Source organism: Condylura cristata, unplaced genomic scaffold, assembly GCF_000260355.1.
Source record: "Condylura cristata isolate star-nosed mole 26May11 unplaced genomic scaffold, ConCri1.0 scaffold00003, whole genome shotgun sequence".
In the NCBI taxonomy this organism is placed as follows: Eukaryota; Metazoa; Chordata; class Mammalia; order Eulipotyphla; family Talpidae; genus Condylura; species Condylura cristata.
Genome location: NW_004567104.1, coordinates 11,084,455 through 11,092,242, shown reverse-complemented (window position 1 = coordinate 11,092,242; position 7,788 = coordinate 11,084,455). Strand labels below are relative to the sequence as shown.

Below are 7,788 nucleotides of genomic sequence, written 5' to 3'. Positions count from 1 at the left end.
AAAAAAAAAAAAATACTGGTTTTAGAAAAAGGTCTAATAGACATCTGTTTCAACTTTCTCTTCTAATAATTCACATTTCCTATCTCCAACTCTATGTAGAGCCTTTAGATCTATTCAGGGATTAGCCTGGTGACTTATGTCAGTACTAAAATGTCACACAGTTTTTTTTTTTTAAACCATAGAAGTGGTATTACAACCTGAGCAAAAAAAGAAGTAAATGACACCTCTTCTGCCTCATGCTGCTTAACTACCAAACAGCCACCCAGCCTCTGTCTTTACAAATTGCGGTTCTATTTATTTTTTCTTACTAAATTGCCCTACTTGTCCAGCTCAACAAGTTGAGACATAATATGTTGTTATCTACCATTATTTAGAGCTGCCAGACAAAATATTAGACACCCAGCTAAATGTGATTCCAATTAAACAATGAATAATGTTTAGTATACGCATGTCCCCTGCAATAGTATGCAAGTGTGCACTTTTTAGAGTGCTAAAAAGTGTGCATTATTTATCTGAAATTCAAATTCAAATTTTAATCCTCTAATTTTATTTTCTTAAGATTTATTTTTTAATGCACATAAGAGCTGGGGACCAGAGGTGTGGGAGGTAAGACGACTCACCAGAGACAGATCAGAGCAGGGAGCAGAATGCATGTTGCAATGGCTGCTGATGGTTCCATAGTGCTGAGACTTACCCCTTGTGCCACCAGGGTGGCCCCAATCCTCTAATTTTATTCGCTAACTCAGGCAACACTAGCTGCAAGGTCCTACATGGTCTGAGGAGCAGCTACCAGGGTCTCCAGTGTGGCCAGGAAGTGTCATCCCCCAAAATCACTTTCTATTTCCTAGCCTTTCACATCCCATCTGTCTCACATCCCATTTCTTCATCTGAAACGCCTCAATAGGAAAGTTTCTACTCAGACCTACAGCAGGAAAGGATTCAGCCAGCCAAGACTAAAGTCAGTCTCCTAATTTTCTGAGGAGACGGGTTCAGCAAACACACACAGCACTGAATCACAGAGCTGGTAGGGGCCGGTAGTTCTGCTGTTGCTACTGTCACCTGCAAGTCTTGTCATTTTCTTCAGGATGCCACTAACAAAACACACCTAAGCTTGTTTGAGTGAGAGATGGTTATTATTCTTCTCTCTGAAAGTCTAAAGTTCATGTAGCCACTTAATTGAGTTGCAGCACTATAACATTAAGCAAACTACTGGCTAACCCAGGAATAAGGGTATGGGGATGGAGGTGAAACAAGAGGACATAGAGAAGAGAATCAGCAACTGGAAGCATCTACATGTTAATGGAAAACAAGAAGCCCTGGGGAACCTGATGGCTTCTCTTTAGGACAGAACAGGAACCTTTAAATCCTGATGAGGGGTTATGTGTAGCATAGCACTTGCCATTGAAAAAGTACATTGGCAAGCTATCAACATAAACTAACACACATTCATCAACATGAAATGAATATATTCAACTTATTAATGCATAAAGCCAGATGCTGTTGTGGGGTCAAAACCTGGGCATGCTCTCCCTATGAACTCTCACTCGCCTCCCCCACAGATAAAAAATCCATATGCAAGACATCTGCTATGTTTTCCCAAGCTATATGCAATCTTAATACTGTCAAATTTCAGGCATAAAATTCTTATGATCATACTTCCTTGTTTTCAGACTCCTGAAGGATGCAACCATCAGAGAAATCAATGGAAATAATACTCTGATCAAAGAAATGCCTTATGAGGCCTGATGTTCAGAACCTGTATACTGTCTTTCCAGTGAATGTACTGAGCACAGTTGATTTCCCTTAACCAGGAAGCAGGAAGTTAGTGGGTAACCATGAAGGGGTGAGGGGAGAACACAGTGTGTGTGCATAATTGCAAGAACCCAGTGACCCGGCAGAAAACCTGGGCAGGAACTTACCAGGCAAATAAGAAGTTCCCATCCACTTACTGGTAGCTCAGGAAATGGAACTCATAAAAATTAAAGAAGACAGAGTCATGGGTAAGGGCAGAAAGGACTGAAACTCAGAAGGCTTCTATGGAGACAGACATACATGGCATACCGGAGTCAGCCCTTATCAGCTCCTGGATTTAAGATACTGTTTTCTATCCCCCTGATGAGGCTCTATGTGAGGGACAGATGATACTTAATGATGTAAAGGAAACAATCAGAAAATGATGAATGCACATCTGAATACATTCCACTTAGTTATTCAGTCCCTTCCCACTCCATGTGGATGGGCTCACTACGGTAGCTTGAAAGTGGTCATGTAAGAGTATTTATACATGGAAATAGAGAAAAGTTAATTACTGATTTTTATTTTCCTAAGAGCTTTTTTGATGCTGTACACTGCCTAAAACCCAGCAGAAGACACTTGACAGATGTAGTGCAGTCTCAAGAGGTCTGGGATACCACTGAAGAAGATGGCCTGGGATCAGCTGCTACTCTTTGGGGTAAAAGAGTAAGACCAGCCAGACAATTGAAGAGTCTGGCATCACTTGTCCCTAGAATCCCTGTCTATCCAAATCCAATTCAGAATGGAAATCTAAGAAGTTCATCTCAAATTATGTCAAGGCAGAGAAAGAGGGAACATGAAAACTTTAGAAATTAATGTTCTAGAACAAGTGCATTTTTTATTTTTATTTTGTTTGTTTTTGAATTTTCTCTTGAAAAATTCAAATCTTGTGTTTGCTCTTTAAGGAGTATTGTACCAAACAAGGTTTATTGTACCAACCAAGGTTGCTGAGCTGGGCTAGGAGATGGAAAAGTCAAACTTGCAAGTAAGATGTAAAGTTAAACTTTGCCCAAATAGAAACTAATCATTATTTTACCAACCACAGCTATACTTGGAAATTGCAAAACTACGTCCAGAGGCTCCAAGGGACACCATAGCCTGTGAAGTTTCCAAATGTAAAAAAGGAAGCTAATGCCTGCATCTGCAGGGATAACCTCTAGATTTTCTCAACAATATCAAAATTGCCCATTAATCTGTTTTCCCTTCAAGACAAGGACGAACCTTAATCCGTAACTTCAAGACAAGGACAAACCTTAATCTGTGTTTGTAAAGGCAAGCAGATCATTGTTTTTGTACTGTAGCAGAACGTAATTGCTAAGTTTATCCCAAATAACAAGAAAGAAGCACATTTTTATATTTTCCACAACAATAATTTTGCCAATTATGATAAGACTTAAAGGTAACTCTTATGAAATTTTCCTGTATGTCCAAAACAGAACATCATTTATTTGTTTTAAGAAGAAATTATTACATTTACTATTAGAAAAATAACCATTTTTACAATATATATGTAAAAGACAACAAATAACACCAGAAAAAAAAAAAGTATATGGTATAACTGCATGTGTCTAATGGTTTTTCTACAGTGAGTTTATATTGAAGGTTCCTTTTAATTTCCTTTTAAAAATTCATACTTAATTCAGAATTCAAGAGGCTCTTTATTCTACACTGGACATGCATATATATTTTGTACCCTACAGTTTTAGAGCAGAAAAGTTATCTAGGTAATCAATTAATTCAAAGACTAAATACTACAAAGAAACTCGGTTGGTTTGTTAATGAAATAGTTCACATTTGACCTTCTGGCTGTGTGGCTTCTTTCTTTTTCTATTCTATGATAACTGTTTCCCTTAATAGAAATGTCAACCTAACACCTATTGACTGAGGTATATAAACTAGTAAAATATGTGATATATTTAACAGTTCAGATGGAGGGAGGGCAAAGTAGGTTAACCAAAAGCATAACACTGTAATGATTAAATTTTTCTATTTCCTCTCTAGCAACTCAAGAGCACCTGAGCTGATTGTTTCAATTAGGGTCATCTGCAAACTCTAATCCTTCCTCCAAACTTTATGCTGAGTGACTTGTCCAAGTAATTGTAACTGTAATTCCAAGACAAGATGGCCTGTAAAATGGCTTCTACTGTAAAATGTACATTGCTACACACAAAGGTCGCTTTCATTACCATTTAAATACTTTTCTACATATTGCCTCAAGTAAATGGTGTCAGAGAATCTATATTGTATTTGTCTGGCATTTGTAATAAACCGTCCCACTCTCTTTTGTTTTATGAAAGGCCGTCATGCACACCAAATGGAGGAGATTTTATCCATATTTCTGCAGAGGCAATTTTGTTTTAAATTTCTTATCTATATCTGATATTATTGTATGTTTTCTACAATAGTACCCCTTGGTAAATCAAGTTTTGTTTGAATTCTTTTGACAATTAAAAGCAAAAGCTCAGAGAAAGGTTTCTAATCCAACATTACTTACTCTATTTCTAGTTAACACTGACCAGTGTTTGAAAATTACTTGTGATTATAAAAGATAATGAATGTCAAGAAGTTGCTGCCTAGGGTCATGCAGGTTTGGCTCTGCGCAACCTCAGCGGATGCCACCCATCTAGGGGATGTGAACCATTCCCACCCTAGAGCTGTGCCACCTACATCCTGCTTGGCCATGCCCACCATTTCCTTGTGGGGCTCATTTTCTTATTTATGAAATATAAGATGCAATTGCCCATGTTTTGTTCTCATCAGCAACTACTTACTCTTTTGTGCAGTTTGGCAAACTTCTCACCAGTCTCAAGTATATAGATGCCACACTTAGCAAAACCTCCACCATTTGTCTGTGATGACAACAGGCAGCCTTTCAGTTCAAATCTGTCAAAAGCAGAGATCTAAGTGGGAAGATACAGGTTCAAATACCACCAAGTAATCTTAACAAATCACTTAAGGACTCAGGTTCACTTTCTTCAGCTATAATATGACAGTGGTAAAATCTGACTTACCACACTTAGCTATGGCAGTGGAGCAATAAAATTGAAACCAGTAGCACATCTTGTCATCAACCTGTCCATATGTGTTGACCAGATATGAAAGAACACTAAAGTAATGTTTATGGTAGCCCTGAGGTTTAGCCTAACCACTGATGTAAGTAAGCATCACCACACATTCATATTAATCTAAAAAACTCAAGCAGAGCAAATTGCTCACTCGTGGAGAAACCAGTATAAAAACTTGATATGGGAGGGGGAAAAAACATGTATAAAATCATCTTAAGAGAAATGAAAATTAATAATCAACATGTATAATCATGTTTCAATTCAAGAAGTGCAAATGTAAACATGAATGGGAAATTATTTCTCACTATCATATTAACAAAGATGAATAAAAAATGTTAGGGAAATTGAAATGAGACACTACTCGTTTTACATCCTTCCCTTCCTCCCTCCCTTCTTTCCTTTTCCTCCCTCACCACCCTCGCTCATTCCTTCCTTCCTTCCTTTTTTAGAAGAATACTAAATCATTAAAAAGTTAGTGTGTATGAGTTGAAAATTCCGCTCATTGCAATAACCCTAAAGAAATAACCTAGAACAGACACAAAAGCAGATATACATTAATATATACATGCACTTGGGGATAATCGCACCTCTCCAAAAACACAACAAAAACCCTCCAGGAAAATCATGATAGTCAATCGAACATGTAGAGACCAAATCCAATGTAGAAAACAATCTTTAGCAGTGTAGAAAACAATCTTTAGCAGTGTAGAAAACAATCTATTCATTGACATGTAAAATGCGCCGGCCTGCGCGAGCAGAAGAGCGAGGCGAGCCGCGAGAGCCTTGACGTTTGGAACCAGGACGCCCAGTGAGCACACAGACGGCGTGGCCAGGGATTCTCAGATTGGGACGTTTGGATCTGGGTGGGCGCAAATGCTACAGCTGGGAAGAGTCCAGCGCTCCGCTCCTCCCCCGCAGGGGTGAGCTACAGTCAGGTAAGTGAGCGGTTAAGCCTTTCAACTTCATTGGCTTGGTGGGACCGAAAGGAGGAGGGGGGAGGGGCAGATTCAGGGCGAAGAGCCATAAAATTGGGAGCATATAAAAGCTCCCACCGAGAAGCGTAGCTCGCGGATAATAATAGCCAAAAAGGTCATTTCCACTGGCAGAAGAGTGGGAGTTCCCAAAAGGCTCCTGGTCTAAGGGGGAGACTTGTCCCATCCCGCCTCTGATGAGGAAAGAAAAGTGAAAATACTATTTTTGCGTTTTGAGTAACATCTGTTGTTTTTGTTTTGTTTTATCCTCACTTGTGTGGCTTAATAGTGTATGAGTTGAGGACATCTACCTTCGGTCAAGTGAAAGATAACTAACTTGAGCCCAGATGATAACACTTGCGATTTGGGTTATCGTAGCCTTCGCTTGTGATCTCACTGTGGACCAAAAGATGTTAAATCTTTAAAAATGAAAACTGAAGAGAGTTTCAGTTGGGCGCCTTTTCTGTAAGACACAAAGCATGTCTTCCTCAGTGTATTCTAACATTACCTGCATTAACAATGTGCTCTGACCTGTTAGCTATGTGTGAGTGAGAGTTCTCCAGGGAGCCTTGTCATTCAAAATGGTTATGCAAGAACAAGGGAAAACAGTTGTCAAGCTTATTTAAAGTTTTCATTTCACAGTCTCTACCTAAAAAAATCTTTGTAGGTATCAATAATAACCTCTGTTTTTGGAGCACCAACAAAGTGCCACTTTCACAGTCACTAATTTGAAATAAATGTATAAAAACTTTGTACCTGTAATATGCTTGTTTAACTCCTTGGGATTGTATTTCAGGTGCTAATGATGTGCATGTACTCATCTAGTGCTGTGATTTCAAATTTCACCACTATGATCTTAGGGCACGTAAAGGTACACTGTTAATTATTATTACAGGTTGGATGGGCTTGTTTTTTTCAAATACAAAAGTAACTTAAAATAGGACCCAACAATAATATTTTACTGGATCTTCATTTCTTCCTCTGTGACAAAAGCATGAAGAGAAATAAGTGATGGGTCAGAATCATACAAACTGCCTAAATCTGCACACAGCTTGCAGTTTTCTTCATTGTCTTGATGTAAGTGAGGAATGAAATATTAACTGACAGCTGACAAAGAGAGCTGACAAAGAGAGTCAGCTGAAGGCTAGATTGTGATGTGCAGCATTTCAGAGTGGTTGAAGGTGCTGTTCAAGTCTCTCTTTTAAGGAAATAGAGCCACCCTAAACATTCACCAAGTGTCAGTGGGTAACATAAGTACATAATCAAGACAAAACTGAGATTGTTTTGCTTCCAAAGTGGACTTTTCAATCCTGTTTAATCTGGTACTCCTCAGTGTTACTATAACCAAATGATTAATACTATCAATCTGGTAATTTTCAAAGACATTTCCAAAAAGAAATCATTTAAAAGTGATTCAGGAAAAACACCCTCTAATTTGTCCTTTGCCACAATTCAGAATGGAAAAATAAACTGTGTGTAACAAAAGCTACCCTAAATTCATGAAGTTTTTCATCCTCTGAGCAGCAAAATCAACATGTTTTAAATTTAATTACAATTTTTAAAAATGACAACAAATGAACATGAATCATAAGATACAGAACCTTAAAAAAATCAGGAATGAGCCCAGAGTTTATTCCTTGTTACAGGAGAATTTTTGTTTTTCTAATTAAGACACACAATGAGTAAAACTATGTCTCCCTCCATATAATTTCACTACAGTTTCTTTCTTCTAGATTTTCTTTAACTTGGGGCATCAATTGAAAACAGATGAATAGGTAGCCCAGCAATTATAGGTTGTCATATCAAAAACTATACAAACACCATAGACTCAGGGTTTTTAAACCTTTTTACATCAAGCAACTGAGAAAATTGTCTTTCAAGCACTGTAATATTTATTGAGTCATTTCCTGGGAAGTAACATTCAAGTTTTGGAAAAAAAAAATTGTAGCTTTTTGCAC

General features: G+C 38.0%; 1 pseudogene; it reads left to right on the top strand.

Annotated features, from left to right (window-relative positions):
• The window catches only part of LOC101626143, a 127,899-nt pseudogene extending 126,153 nt beyond the window's left edge, over positions 1–1,746 (top strand).
• The last annotated feature ends 6,042 nt before the right edge of the window (positions 1,747–7,788 follow it).